Here is a 15,749-nt window from a genome sequence, read left to right as displayed (position 1 = left end):
GGAAGGCCTCTCTGGGAAGGTGCTATTGAGCAAAGACAAGAAGGAGCCTGGAAGCTAGCTCTTGGACGTCTGGGAGAAGGAGCTTTCCAAGGCGGGGGCAGAGCAAATGCGAAGACTCTGAGGCAGGAGGATGCCGGGAGCCCCAAGGGGACCACTCAGGCTGCGGAGGAGGATGTGTCAGGAGGCAGCCTCAGAAGCTGGGTGGCTAGGCCAGGTCGGACCTTGTGGGCGGTTCTAAGATCTTTGTGTTTTGCTCTGAGATAGGGCACCACGGGAAGATACTGAACGGGAGAGTGACTCAGCTTTTAAAGGGATTGCTCACGCCTTTGTGTTTAGAAACAGGCTGTAGAAGAACAAGGGCAGAAGGAGAAAGGCCAGAAAGGAGGGCGTATTCTTATTGCTGCTGTAACAAACTACCACACATTTAGTGGCTTCGAACAAACACAGTTTTATTATTTTATGGTTATGGAGGTCAGGGTGCCAGCAGGACTGTGTTCCTTCTGGAGGCTCAAGAGGAAAATCCACTTCCTTTGCTTTTCGGGCTTCTGAAGACCACCTGCGTCCCTTGGCTCCGGGCTTCCTCCTCCCTCTTCCAGGCCAGCAGCACCGCATCTTCCGAGCTCTCTCTCTGACACGTGCTTCTGCCCCACATTGCCTTCTCTGACTCTGACCCCCTCTTTGTCATATGAGTGGCGATTATGTTGGGTCTGTCTGCATAATCCAGAAGAGTGTCCCCGCCTCAAGTGCCTTGGCCTAATCTCAGCTGCAAGGGCGTCTTTTGCCTTGTGCGGCAGCATATTCACACGTTCGGCATCAGGGTGTGTGTGTCTTTTGGAAGGCCACGATTCTTGGAAGGGATGGCATTGACGTGAAGGGTGAAGGTGGTTTGGGCAAGTGGCAATTGGACCCTGGTGATGTATCGTGTTGCCTCCTAATTTGGGCCAACTTCAGCATGGAAGCTTCTTCCTTAATTCTCTGGGCCCATGGCATGTTTCATTAGCATTTCAAATGACCTGGAATCTATGTCTCCTCCCGGAGACAGGAATGTAGGCGGTTTCGTCATGGAAAGGGACTCCAGAAGCTGTCAAGTCCCCATTATCAGTTTATAAATTACACCTTTGTCCTGGGCCCATTGAAAACATCTTGGATGGTTTTTCTCCCCCCTCAACTTTATCTGGTTATTCTTTTATTCACTCATCAGCCTTTTCTGGGCATCTGTTGAGTGTCCTGCTCTGTGCCATGTGAAAGTGGAAATAGAAGATGTAAGAGTCATGATCCTTATCCTTGGGAGAGAAGGATCTATTTGCAAGCTATTGGGGTGGAATTGGGGAATAAGTATAGAACTAAATGTAAGTGAGTAAAAAATGAAACATGGGAGTCGTGCATCAATGCCAAAGGAGCGGGGCATGCGGAAGGTTTCTTGGAAGAAGTAACAGGTCATGGATTTTCATTTTTTAGATGGGGGGCCAGTCAGAGAATTGCCAGCTTTTAACTGTGCTAAGAATGGACATTAGAAAAATCCTTACCCTTTCTTAGTGCGTCATTTCATAGTAAGTAGGACATCTGAGATATAAAAAGGACATGTTCTCAGGATGAAGGGGAGTCCATTGAATTAAACATATTTAGCTTTATAAAAACTCAGTGCTAGGTGCTCAGTACATATATATTCAATAATTGAAAGAAAAAAAAAAAAGCCTCAGTGCTTTGTCTTTTTCTCCTTTGGCTGAGGGTCACTATGGACTGGCACAGGTCTCCAAACCTCAGCGTAGGGACAAAAGCCACTTTGGGTTGTCTGTGGTTCAGGCTTCTGACTGCACTGAACTCAGTTACCTCCCTCTGTTTCTTTGGGCTCTGACGTCAGAGGCTGGTGACCAGATGTCTAGGATCCACTGTAGTGGATCTTGTGTGATGAGCAAGCGGTTGGCTCCAGTGCTGTCTAATTCTCCGTGGAGATCTGGGGATTCTCCGTGGCTTGCCGTCCTCATGCTCATGTTCGTTTCCTGGAGCTGCTGCAACACATGACCACAGACCAGGTGGCTTAAAACGACACAGATATAGGAAAGCCCGTTGTGGCTCAGAGGGTTGAGACCCTATCTAGTGGCCATGAGGGTGCGGGTTCCACCCCTGGCCTCGCTCAGTGGGTCAAGATACAGCATTGCCGTGAGCTGTGGTGTAGGTCACAGATGCAGCTCAGATCCTGAGTTGCTGTGGCTGTGGTGTAGGCTGGTGGCTGTAGCTTCTATTAGACCCCTAGCCTGGGAACTTCCATATGCCACGGGTGCGGCCCTTAAGAAAAAACAGACGAAAACCACAGACTTTGTCTCTTGCGGTTCTGGAGGCTGGAGTCTGAAATCAAGGTGTCAGCGGGGCTGTGCTGCCTTCTAAAGGCTCAGGGACGGAGGCTTCCTGGCCTCTTCCTGACTTCGGGTGGCTTTGCTGACAGCCCTCACCCTTCCCTGGCTCGTGGTGGCATCACTCGCATCTCTGCCTCTGGATCTGCGTTTATATTTCTCTCCTCTCCTCTCCTCTGAAGAACGGTCACTGAGTTCAGGGCCCACTCTAACCCAGGTTTACCTCAGCCTAATGAGTTACATCTGCAAAGGCCATATTTCCAACTAGGTCACATTCTGAAGTTCTCGTGGATGTGAATTTTGAGGAAACACTGCCGTAGAATGAATGGTGTCCCCTCCAAAACAGACACGTTGAAACCCTAACCCCAAGCCCTCAGAATATGACTGGCGATAGAGCCTTTGAAGAGGTCAAGTTAAAGTGAAGTCATGAGGGTGGACCTCCATCCAGTGTCACTGGGTTAGAGACAGCAAGAGTGTGAACACAGAGAGGAAAGGCCATGTGAGGTCACAGCCAGAAGGTGGCCATTTACAAGCCAGCAAGAGAGGCCTAGATCTTGGCCTTTCCAGCCTTAAGACTAGGAGAAAATCCATTTTTGCTATTTAGGCCACCTGGTCTGTGGTATTTTATTCTGGCCGCCCAAGATGGCTAATACAGACAACATTCAGCCCAGCGCAAGGCCTGATACGCTTTATTTTTAGCTGCGATAACCCAGGTAGGACGGGGGGATCCCCCAAATAGATTCCAACGTGTCTCTGTTATCCCTGTACCTTTTATGACCATTTGTAGTGTGTCTGTTCCCACCTCTGGAACAGATCCACCGCCCCGGGTGGGGTGGTGGCCAGGAGCGGGAGTGCTTTTACACTAGATGTCGGGAGATGGTGGCTCCCAGGGGAACACCTGGAGGCCACTGTCCCCGGGGAGATTCTGCTTGGGTAGATGATGGGTTTGCCGTATTGGGAGTCTTTGTAGTCCCAGGTTCAGCAGATGTGTGTACGTTGGAGGGGGAGGCAGATAGGAAGGGGAAGGTTGGGGTGATGCGGGGGCTCTAACCACACCCGTTTCCCCCCTCCCAGCCTCATTATCGCTCTCCCAGGACCTCATCTCACCCAGGGCAGCCCTGCCCCCTTTCTGCACCCAGTAAACATTGCCCGGTTCGCTTTCTCATGAATATGGATTTCCATCATCCCTCACGAGGGATAGATGTTGGGGGCAGAGCTGTTGATTACATTTCCAGCCAATCATTGTCCATTAGCAGGGAAGAGCGGTAGGCATAATGCCTCTTCAGTGAGGAGCCATTTGCATTTGGTTGGGCCCCCACTTTCTGAGCGTCATCGGACCCTCAGCGCTCAATTACTCCTGCATCCGGCTCTTCCTCTGTGATGCTCTTTTGCTTTCTAAGTGTCTTGATTGGATTCCCCAAATAGCTTGGTGCTAACTACAGCTGTTTAGCATACCCCTGGGTGGAGGGTGATAAGGACCTCAGGGCTTGGGGTGGCCTACCCAGCAGGAAACACATACCTTTCCTTCCCCTTTCTGCCCGTGCTCCCCCCACCCAACCCCACCCATCCCCTACTGAAAGAAACCCCTGTTGTTTGGAGGGAATAACCCCAGCAGGCATGGACCTTTGCATTTTTTTAAGGGGGGGTTGGAGGTCCTTCTTTCAGAGTTCTATGACTAGTGCCCTTGCCTCCCCCCCCCCCCCCCCCCGCCTGCATCTGGTTTCCTGGCTGCTTTGTGGGAGAGCCTCTGGGGTCCAGCACCAGTGGATGCTGAGTTTCCCTCTCTACGTCCACTTTGAGAAAGAGGAGTGAGTGGGTCAAAGCGAACCCACTGGGAAAACAGGTTTCCCTCTTTTCCTGGATGTTCCATCAGAGTCATCTGATGGAAAAAAAAAAAAACAAAAACAAAAACGGGGGCTTGACCCGAGAGACAGGCACTTTCACACCCTGTGCGCAAATCCTCGTAATCAATAACGTGTGAAGACAACTGGGAATGACAGAGGGTCTCTTTCTTTCCTGGGATCATGTTATTTTTAACCCCCTTCTGCTGCCCGCCGTCCTCTGCAAAACCCTGCCCGAGTCAGGAACATGTATTTGCTCTGGTTAAGGCTGGAGCCATTTCCCCTCCCTCCTCTGGGCATCGCCTGTGTGCCCCCCACCGCCTCCTGCTCCCCCCGCTGCTGTGTTACTGGGGATGCTGTTTTGTTTTCTTTTCCTCCTTTGTTTTGCCTCTTCAAGAAAATGAAAGTGAGCACCTTAGAAAGAGAGAGAGAGGGCGGCAGAGGGGGAAAAGACTGAGCACCAAATGATCGGAAAGTGATAAAGGAAGGTTACCTGTGTGTTTGTCAACAAGATGAAATAAACAAGAGCAAAAAAAAAAAAAAAAAGGACAGCAGTCAAAGGCAATCAAATATGTATTTAATTAAAGCAAACATAAAAATAAAAGTTACATGTTGAATCAATAAACAGCACTTTTTTCTACATGCATTTTGAACAAGACAGATCAGAATCTTGCCTGATGAAGACATAATGTGTCATAATAATTAGGAACACAGACAAAAGAACAGCTAATCAGCATGCAAATGTATGCGGTTCTGGTGATTCAGATGAGGCAGATTTCTACCTCTTTTTTGCTTGATTCATCTTCATTGCTAATCATCTGAAGGCTGCCAAATGTTCACTGACACTAATGTATTATAGGTCAAGAGAGGCAGGTCCTCACCTATTACCCCCCCAAACAATATGCTTCCCTTCCCTGTTTCCTCTTCAGGATTTTCAGCAATCACTGCCAGATGCAATCAGACGCCTTGAATAGGAGCAACTGAGGCTTGTTTGTGGCTTGGATTCATTAGAATCAGGAGGCTGAAGAAAGGAATAAATTACTTAATTGCACAAAAAAGTTGCAGCCAAAGTGATGGTGAGAGAAACTGATTGTGTAGATACGCATTAGGCCACTCTTGGAATGGGGCGTCTTAGAATAGCTGGTAGTTTGGCCTCACAGATTCAGACAGATTTGGGTGTCCTCCAAAACAGATGGCTCCACATAGCATCTATTCTTCTCTTTGTCAGGTTTTACCATTTATTTGATCTTGGTCCCTCTCTGATGCTGGTTGTATGAGTTGTAACACAAATATGCATTCAGATCATATCCATTTAGTCTGGCCTCTTCCAACTTTTGTTCTCCATCTTTTTTCTTTTTCTGTCTTTCTTTTTCTTTTCTTCTTCTTTTTTTTTTTTTTTTTTTTTTTTTTTGAGAAGATGATCAAGTTGAATAAAACCGTTGTTGTCTGCCTCCTGAATGCTCCCTCGCCCCGAATGCAGGAAATGGGAAGACTGCGTGGGCCTGAGGAGGAGGCGGGAGGCGGGAGGCGCTGCTCAGATGGGGCAAAAAAGAAAGAAGTCACTCCATTTTCCAGCCACTGGGATACCTTCTTGCCTCTTAACGCTACGAACCCGTGCTGCTCGTAGAGAACCAAGGAGTTAAAAACAAAACCCTGCTCAACAGTCTCCCACACGCTTCCAGGCTTTTCTCTGGCGCCCTGGCCCTGGGGCCTCTTCTCAGGAATTCTGCTCAGGTTCCTGGTCATGTGCCCGATTTGCGGATGGTCTTCAGGTTTTGAAGAAGGCACATCATTTTCTTTCTGAGGCCCCTGCTTTTTGCTAGGAGTTGTGTATGTTGTGTGTCTCTGTGTGTCTCTGCGTGTGTGTATGTGGTTGGGGAGGGGCCGAGAGAAGCCCAGAGGCCCCGGCAGCAAGAAACGAGGGAAGAAGTAATTCTGATTGCTTCTATTTAGGAACACAAAAAAAAAGCTTGGAGAAAGAGAGGGGACTTTCTGGTACTGCTGACAAAGTAATGGTCTGGACTGATTTACCCAGGCTTGTTCTGATGCTCCTCCCCCAAGCCCCCTCTGCCTGCCCGACCACCCACCGTTCCTTCTTCCAGATCTTCCTGAGCCTGGGTCCTCTTGTCATGTGTGTCTTTACATCATCCTCATCCTCAAAGACGCCGGCTCTGCCCTCCAAAGCCATCACCCTGCCATCCCCATCTCTCTCTCTCTCTCTCTCTCGTTACCATGTTTTTATTGGCTTTATACTATTTACTATTATCTGAAAGTTATTCATATAAATGTTATTTACTTATTTATTGAATTTTATTTACGTGGATATTATCTGTTGTCCCTATGAGAGGGTGGGTATTGTGGGGACAGTATCGTCTGTTTTAGTGCCATGTCCCTGGTGTCTGCATCTTCAGAAGGCATGCAAGTTATCTTTCTTGTTTAAACAATTTCTGGAGACAAATGCTGTCTAGAGGTCAAGTCCCATTAACCACCAACTCTAAGAGGTTACTCAAATTATTTTTCCGAATGGAAAAATACTATGGTAGATTTTGCTGGAGGCAAAAATGTGGGCCACTGATCTCTTTTCGTTACAAAAGGCATTTTGCCAAATTCCCTTTTTTAAGCCTGGTGCTCATTTGATGGGTAAGTGAAGTGGTGACTTCTTGGAAAGGAAAGACGTTTCTTTTCCTGAATTCACAGTCTGTGTTGAATCCACTCAGCGTGAGCTGGGAGTCAGCTGTCTTTGCAGTTCTGCAGGGACCTCTGGGTGCCGGGGGTGGGGGCGGGGGTGGAGGACAGCTGGAAGGGGGTGGGGAGGGGGAGGTAGAGGGGAGGAGGTGTTGAGAGAAGGGGAGATGAGAAAGGAAAGATCCTAGACTAGGAGGGAGGAGGCTCCTTGGGTCTCAACATCACAAAATTAGAGACACTGTGAACAGACCCCACCAGCCTGAAAGGCTGAGCAAATGCCAGGTTGGTTGATTTCTGTTAAGCGAGTGGACACAGACGAACAGCTTTTTTCCAGGAGCTGGATTCGCCAAGAGAGTCATGGGGAAAGGCATTTCCCCTCTGGTTTGATCACACCCTTTAAAAATTCCTATTCCATAGACCAAGATTCTAATCTCCCAACCCTGAACACCTACCAGGGCTGGGAGTGAGTTATATATTTTTTTTTTTTCGTAATGTGGTGCAAAAGAAAGCCCCTTTCTTCCAGTTTAGAGTGCCACTTGGTCCATTAAAAGCAAAATAACACCAAGCAAGTTCTTTTTCTGGAATTTGCCAGGACTGATAGAAATGGAAATGAAATTCATTGGGGTGGGATGGGGTGGGGTGGGGTGGGGGGAGCTTGTTTTTCTTTTTCCGTCTTACAGATAGAATGGTTCCTTTCTCCCAGGCAGCTCAGTGAGGCATCTCCCAATAGCCTTGATCTCATCTCTGACTTCAGGGGGCCACGGGGTCATGGATTTCCTGGGAGTGGAGAGCAGCGTGGGAGGCAGGTCCCAGGGGAGCATTCTAGTTTTATGTGGTGTTGGCACAGGCCAGAGCGGGCCTCAGACCGTCTAATCCCTTATCGCAAGGGCCCCAGCTCCGTGCCAAGAACCCGACTTTCGGAGAATGGCTGGCTTCTTGGAGGAGGCTCTCATCTCTGTAGGAAGCCAGCGGGCAGAATGGACACCACCAGATAGGGCCTTCTGTAGCCAGTCCAGAGGCATCTGATTATTCAGTGGATGCCCCTTTTTTTTTTTTTCTTCCTTCTTTTTTTCTGGTCCCAATAAGCCTCCTATCCCTTCATCAGAACAAAGCCGAATGTCCCCCTCGCTGGCGGAGGTAGCTGTCTTAGCCTCCTTGGAAAAAGCTCCATGGTTACCTTTCTTTCCCTTTTCCTTAGATCTTTTCGTTTGTTTGTTTGTTTGTTTTCTTTCTCATAAAGTGAGAAAGACATTCTTCTGTGCCTTGGCAGACAGCTGTCTGAGGTCCTTCCTCTATTGGGGTCTCACCGTTGGACCCCCCTCCCCCGCCCGGCCCCTCCCGGTCCCAGGCGACAAAAGCTCCTCCTGCCTTCCTTTCACCACCAGCGTCGTGTCGGAGGGAAGGAGCGGTCTACGCGCCAGCAAGTGAAACCTTGGCACCCTCTCAAAGGGACCTCAAGTGAGGAGGGTTCAAGAGGGAGGTCGCTTTGTGCGGGCAAAGCTGCTGCACAGACCTCGCCACCAGCCCATCTGAGGGCCTCCCGTGGGGACACCGGAGAGACGGAAGCTCGTTCACACTGGGCGCTGTGTCCACCCTGGCTGCCTCAGCCCTGGCTTTCACTTGAAACAGATCGAGGAAAAAGATTCCCGTGGGATGCCCGGGCCCGACCCACCAAGGCAGGAACCCACTGGCCTCTCTGTTCACGTCTCCCGTTAACCCTCATTTCCTGGGGGATGCTGGGGAGTCAGGTAATTAAATCACCATCCTGTTGGAGTCCCGTAGGCCAGAGAGACGTGTGACAATGAACTTACGGAGCAGCGGAAAGGGGCTGGCTGGCTGTGGCTTTGCCCGCAAGTTCCCAGAGAGCAGCTCCTCCTGCAGGGCCAGGGCCACGTGCAGTGGGGGTTGTCACAGGCTCGCGATCGTGGTGACACATGGCCCCCTCCTTCGTGGTCTCGGTGGTGCTGAGACTCCACTGGTGTGATTGTTGGGAGAACAGAGAACAGCCCTGGGCCCTTTCTCATTTCACCCATACAGAACTTTCCAGGTTGTCAGGGGACAGGATGTTATCACTCTTCCTTTCCACTGCCCCTCTTTTCTTGAGAAGGTGAACAGTGAGCACCCCCTGGTTTAAGTGTCCAGAAGGTTTGCATTTTCTCCTGGGAGGAGAACTTTTTGTGGCATCGGCAGTTCCTTTGAGAAGAAGTAGTGGGAGTTCCCGTCCTGGCTCAGCAGAAACGAATCCGAATGAGGATGCAGGTTCCACCCCTGGCCTCACTCCGTTGCTTAAGGATCCAGCATTGCAGGTCGAAGACGCGGCTTGGATCTGGCTGTGGTGTAGGTCGGCAGCTACAGCTCCAATTCCACCCCTAGCCTGGGAACCTCCTGTGGGTGTGGCCCTAAAAAGACCCCCAAAAAAGGAATGGCTAAAGCAAGAGGAGATCAGATCTCTGCTGAGAGTTCACAAGGGAGACTGCTGGAAGAGTAGAATCAGAAAGCGGCATTTTTTCTTGGCCTGTGGAAGAAGGAACAGACTAGAAGTGGTGGTGGTGGTGGTGGTTTTTTGTCATTTAAAGACAAAATAAAGCAAGTGATGAGAATTCAGCCTTTGCTTCGCTCGTGGTGGGAGGTGAGCAAATGTCCATCGCTGGGTGCTGACAGAGACCCGCCAACTAAAGTGTCCCTGTCTTCATGACGTGTTGAGGATTCACGTCTAAGCAGAAGGTTGGATGATGAATTCTAGGTCCCCATCCAACTCCCAAAATTCATCTTGACCCTGAGTTAAGCAACACTGTTGACGGGGGTGCCCACTTGGGCAGCAGGGCACTGCCCTTCTTCCCTGGGTTGTGGGAGGTCTTTTGCTCCAATTGGAACTGAAGACACAGACCAGAACATGAGAGTGATGTGGTAAGAGTGTTGAGTGGTGGGGTCAAAGCCATTTCTAGTACCTTCTGGTCAACGATTAATTGAACAACTGTGTGTTACAGGCCTGGCCCAGTGCCAGCGTGGGGACACAGGGGTGAGGCAAGAGAGGCCGTCTGTGATGAGGCTGGGCCAAGCTGGGACGAGGCCCCTGCCCCAGAGTCCCCACAGTGCTGCCGCCACCCTGCTCACGTCTGGAGGCTGGGAGGCCCGGACAGGCAGGGCGAGGGTCAGGGCGAGGGAGCTGGTGGCGTTGCTGTTATGACCTGGAAGGAGGCCATGCCGTTTGTATAAAACCGAGGGGAAAAGGCTGTGGTCCTTTTGTGTGGCAGGGCCTGCGTCACCCTGCAATTCTCTGCAGACTCCTGAGGAACCTGCGCCGACAGATGACCTCCTGGCCCGTCCCCGGCCTCCTCCCTAGCTGCCCGCCCAGGTCGCCTTTGTTTTGACATCTTTTTACTCTCCTCTCCATGTTTCCTGTTTTCGTGGATCTTCCCCCCCTGCTGTATTTTTCCTGTAGCTGTTTGGTCTCCCAGATGTTGCAGCCACTGGTTATTTTGGTAGCTATCAGGGCATCACAAGATCTTAAAAAAAAAAAAGAAAAGAAAAGAAAAGAAAAAAGACAATGGAAAAATCCTATATTGGAAAAAAAAAAATTTCCATACATGTGTCCCAGGTTGCATGGTGGACCCTCCCAGTGTTTCAAATGTGTACCCTGGGTGTTGTCACAACGACGGAGACAACCAACTGAAACGGAGTAAATTCGGTGAAAACACCCACACTTCTTTCATAATAGGCCACTTCCTTGGGGCACAGCACTGCACCCTGCACATGACTGGCTCTCACTAAACATTGGTCGAATGACATTTATTAAGCACTGGGCCCTTCCTGGAGATATGTTTTGAGGTGTGATACTTTATGTTCCTGTTTAAACCCCTTTTCTCCACTCGCTGTCATATAGGAAAAGCAAAATCCATGGATACAGCCACGTAGTTACATGGCCGTGGAGGCCGTGCTGGTCTGTACAGGCAAAATGAGAGAAATGCCACAGACGCCATGTGCTGCTCCGATGGGGACTCCAGTAGATCTCTGGCACCAGGATGGCCAGCAGTGCCTGGGAATTTGGCCTGAGCAAGGCCCATAGGAAGAGTCTCATTAGTGGATTCTGTGTGGGCCAGATCCTGGAGGCAGGTAAGCTGTTTCCTTAGAGGCCATTTAGTCGTCCCCTCTGAGGGTGGCTGTGGGGCGGCCTCGCTGGGCTGTGAGTGGCTCTCTGCGTGGAGGGGGTGTCTCCTCTCTGCCCTGACCGGACCACGCTCCTGTCCAGAAGGCCAACCTCCGATGGCGGGGCAGGACCACGTGCTCCTTAGACACCGCACTTTCATACCCACCATGGAATGGATCCAGTGTCTTCGCCGACATTAACAATGGACAAAAAAGGGAGTTCCTGTCATGGCACAGCGGGAGCAAATCCGACTAGGAACTATGAGGTTGCAGGTTTGATCCCTGGCCTTGCTCAGTGGGTTAAGGATCTGGCATTGCTGTGGCTGTGGCGTAGGCTGGTGACAACAGCTCCGATTAGACCCCTATCCTGGGAACCTCCATATGCCATGGGTTTGGCCCTCAAAAAAAGACAAAATATTTAAAAAACAAACAAACAAAAACAATGGACAAAAAAGACATAAGTCCCTCAGTGGGCTTTTCACCACGCCACAGATTAGGTAGAGGAGGCATTATTATCTTTCTTGGTTGAAAAGAAACTCAGGGCTCCAAGTGGCAGAGCTGAAAGAGCAGAGGCTGGAGCATGGGAGTTCTAACTGGGTCTCTTCCTGTTCTTGAACCCCTCACCCACATCCAATCAGTGGGAAAGCCTTAATGAGGCTACCTCCCAAACATTTCTCAAGTCCACTTCTTTCTATGTCGCCATCAGAGGTGGCTCTTAGGCCCTTAGTTACATAAAGAGAAATAGCTGTTCCAGCATTTCTCCTGTAAATGGAGGTGGACCCTTGAATCTGGATGAGACGACTTGGAAGAGGGGTCTGCCAACTGATCCCACACAGTTCCTGTCATATTTGCGGCCACGGTTCCCGGTACTTTTTTTTAGTACTTGGAGTTTCCTGAAAGTGAAACGTTGAGTTCGGTGGAGTGAATGTCATGAATTAGGGGAAAAGCCGGATGTGTGTGTCACCTGTGTTAAGGGTATAAGTCACCCACCTATGTGGTGACTGTCCCATGATCAGTGAAAATAGCCCTGCCCTTTGCCTCTGTATACACAGGAGACTTAAACTGATCTGCAGGATAACCAATCCCGACGCTCTATCCGGCTACGTCGAATTGTCTTATGAGCTGCTGCTTCGGGTGGGATCTCGGGGTATGAGTTAGTTTTGGTTGCCTGACTGTGTGCAGCTTCATGAGAGGTACAGCTGTAGCAGTGTTCCTGAATCCTTTCCCTGCATCCTGTGATGTTCCATGGTGCAGGCCAGGGGCATTTTGGCAACAAGGACTGGCTTTTTAATAGTGACTAGGAGACACTCACTGGAAAACTTCAGGAGTGGGCTTGAGACCTCCTGGGCTGCAAAGAGGAATCGCGACAGAAATCTCTTCCGATTTCAGAACGATACTAAAATACCAGTGATACTTACTGAGGCCAGGCCCCTGTTCAGAGCGCTTCACATAAATTAACGCCTTTAATCTGTGCAACCATCCCATGACGTAGATCATCTTCATTTTATATATGATGAAACTGAGGAACAGAGAGGTTGATTAATTTGCCTGAGGTCACACAGGTGACTCCCAATTTTGTCAAAGACCTTTATTAAATGTATTTCTATACTGTCCTCAATTACTCCATGAATCGATGATATTAGGAGTATTCCTGGCAGCCATTCCTACACTAGCAGCTCTATCAATAAATATACAAGGATTGCAAACCACACAAACACACCTCACGAAACCCAAACTAAATGCATCATCAACTCATCTTTCCCTGGGCTGAGTCCCCAAATGCCCAAAGTCATTCCTCTCCCACCTGAGTGGAAATTGGAATGGAGGCGAGTGGAAAGAGGGAGAAGTCTTAACCGATTGGCTAAAGTATCTTTACTTAAGCAAATTTTATGAAAACATATGATGATGTGAACACCTTGCAGGGGCTTCTCCTGTAGTCTTTGAGTGTTGGACGTGTGAGGGAGGGGCTCGATACCTTAGACTTATTAGCTTTATAGTAAATTTGCTCCTGGTCATAAGGTATTTACAGGACACACACACACACACACGCACACGGTAAAAGGATGCTTACCTGAAAGTGCCTGATGGCTGTGTTCTGTTGCCAGTCCTATCAGGCATTGCTCTGACAGGAATAATACCTGCCTTGGGGATAACATGGAAAGGCTCCATTCGAAATCCTTTGTAAAGTTGAGGCTTGGATCCGGTGACTTCCCCACCACACCTATCCCTGCAACAACGCTGTGAGACAGGAATTATTAGCTCCTTTTGCGCTTCATCCAGAGTGAAGAACCAGCTTGACAGTCACATTTTACTCGCATGAACTGATGATGGCTTCTATAAACAGCGCAAATAAAGATCACATTTCATGGCCTCTAGAGGATGGGATGGCAGAGAGCATACGGCCCCTTAGGGGAAGTTAAGGACCTAATGAAAGGTTGTTGTATTAGTTTGGATTAGTTTTGGCTGTGAGTGACAGCCATCCCTAAATAACAGTTGTTGGAATCAGAAGGATATTTATTTCTCATTCATATGAAGGTCCAGGTAGGTGGTCTACCACCTTTGGGGCCAAGTTCCTTCTATCTTCTTGCTCTGCCAGCCTCCACATGCAATTTCTAACTCATGGTCCAAAGTGGCTGCTATGGCTCCAACCATGAAGTCTATAGTCTTGGCAGCAGGAATGAGAAAAGGACAGAAGTAAGACAGACTCTAAGTACACTTACTGAGAACTTGGTGTGTATACACGGGCACACGACTTCCACTCCATCTACAATTCCGTTGGCTGGAACTTGGCTCTATGGCTACACTAAGATGCAAAGGAGACTACGAAGTATAAGTTTTATTCTGGGCAAGCAGGTGTAGGGACATGTTAGAAGTGATTATTGGGGGACAGCCAGCACAATTGTCTTTTGCTGTATTTCACTACGTTTTATCTTCTCAAGAAGATTGCATCCCTTTTGAAGGCAGGGATTCCTTTCAATATTTCCCTACAGAATCAATGGTATTTTAGTGCCTGTAAGGCCATGGAGCTCATCCAGTTCAGTGATGCTCAAACTTCTTTTTATCAGTGTATTTCCTATTTTGAAAGAATTTGTTATGGGTCTCCGATATGTTAAGACATAAAGGCAACAGATTTTTCTTTTTTTTTTTTTTCCTGCTGTAAAGCATGAGGGCCAAGTTACACATACATGCATACATTCTTTTTCCTCCCATTGTTGTGCTGCAATGTAAGTATCTAGACATAGTTCTCAATGCTACATAGCAGTATCTCATTATAAATCCATTCCAAGAGAAATAGTTTGCATCTGTTAACCCGAAGCTCCCGATCCCTCCCAATCCCCCCCTCTACCCCCAGGCAGCCACAAGTCTATTCTCCAAGTCCATGATTTTCTTTTCTGTGGAGATGTTCATTTGTGCTGTATATTAGATTCCAGTTATAAGTGATATGATATGGTATTTGTCTTTCTCTTTCTGACTTACTTCACTCAGTATGAGAGTCTCTAGTTCCATCCATGTTGCTGCAAATGACATTATGCCGTTCTTTTTTATGGCTGAGTAGTATTCCATTGTGTATATATACCACATCTTCCTAATCCAATCGTCTGCCGATGGACATTTAGGTTGTTTCCATGTCTTGGCTATTGTGAATAGTGCTGCAATGAACATGCGGATGCATGTGTCTTTTTTAAGGAAAATTTTGTCCGGATATATGCCCTCGAGTGGGATTGCTGGGTCATATGGAAGTTCTATGTGTAGATTTCTAACGTATCTCCAAACTGTTCTCCATAGTGGCTGTACCAGCTTACATTCCCACCAACAGTGCAGGAGGGTTCCCTTTTCTCCACAACCCTTCTAGCACTTGTTATTTGTGGACTTATTAATGATGGCCATTCTGACTGGTGTGAGGTGGTATCTCATGGTAGTTTTGATTTGCATTTCTCTAATAATCAGGGATGTTGAACATTTTTTCATGTGCTTATTGGCCATCTGTATATCTTCCTTGGAGAAATGTCTATTCAGGTCTTTTGCCCATTTTTCCATTGGGTGGTTGGCTTTTTTGCTGTTGAGTTGTATAAGTTGCTTGTATGTTCTAGAGATCAAGCCCTTGTCTGTTGCATTGTTTGAAACTATTTTCTCCCATTCTGTAAGTTGTCTTTTTGTTTTCTTTTTGGTTTCTTTTGCTGTGCAAAAGCTTGTCCATTTGTTAGGTCCCATTGGTTTATTTTTGCTCTTATTTCTGTTGAAAGGCAACATATTATTAAAATAGATCTCTTAGGTTCAAAGGTGTAACATTTTCTTCTTTTAAAATCAACATGAACTTGAGTTAAAGCACGGAATGTATTGCATGCTAATATTTGATATGTGTTACATCTGAGTGTGTGTTTTCCACTGGTTTATAAATAAAGGCCACTTTTAATAATGAAACGCAGTACGCTATTTTCAAAACCTCTTCAAACTTGTTCTTGAAAAGGACAGGTCTAGCCCCAGTTCTCATGGTACAGCACATGCTGTGAGGCTCGAGGTGGTGAAGTGCTTTGGTCACAGCCTAGCACTAGTGGTGCAGTGCTGGTGGTAGTGGCAGAACTAGGCTGAAATCAAATTTTATGGGTCAAAAAGTATAGGGTCCTAATGCTGTGCCAGGTGCCCAGTGCTTCTCATCGAATTCTCTGTATCACTTAGGGGACTGTGAACAGACCCGTAGAGAGGCTACATGCTTCGTATTTTTTTT

The 15,749-nt window shown here is 48.1% G+C and overlaps 1 protein-coding gene across 6 annotated transcripts in view; it reads left to right on the top strand.

Annotated features, from left to right (window-relative positions):
• Positions 1–15,749, top strand: part of RPS6KC1 (ribosomal protein S6 kinase C1) — a 375,187-nt gene that overhangs the window by 250,967 nt on the left and 108,471 nt on the right. The window contains exon 17 of one of the 6 annotated variants that reach the window (XR_014816534.1): positions 10,761–10,990. The exons of the other annotated variants lie outside the window; for them this stretch is intronic. The gene's annotated coding sequence lies outside the window, so the exon portion shown is untranslated. The remainder of the gene's footprint in view (positions 1–10,760; positions 10,991–15,749) is intronic. 6 annotated transcript variants of the gene reach the window in all.

The sequence above is a fragment of the Sus scrofa genome, chromosome 9 (assembly GCF_054392235.1).
Source record: "Sus scrofa isolate SSC_HxYL_T2T_F1_AM1 chromosome 9, Sscrofa_HxYL_maternal_Yorkshire_Landrace_v2.0, whole genome shotgun sequence".
NCBI lineage: Eukaryota > Metazoa > Chordata > Mammalia > Artiodactyla > Suidae > Sus > Sus scrofa.
This window is presented reverse-complemented; position numbering and strand designations above follow the sequence as displayed.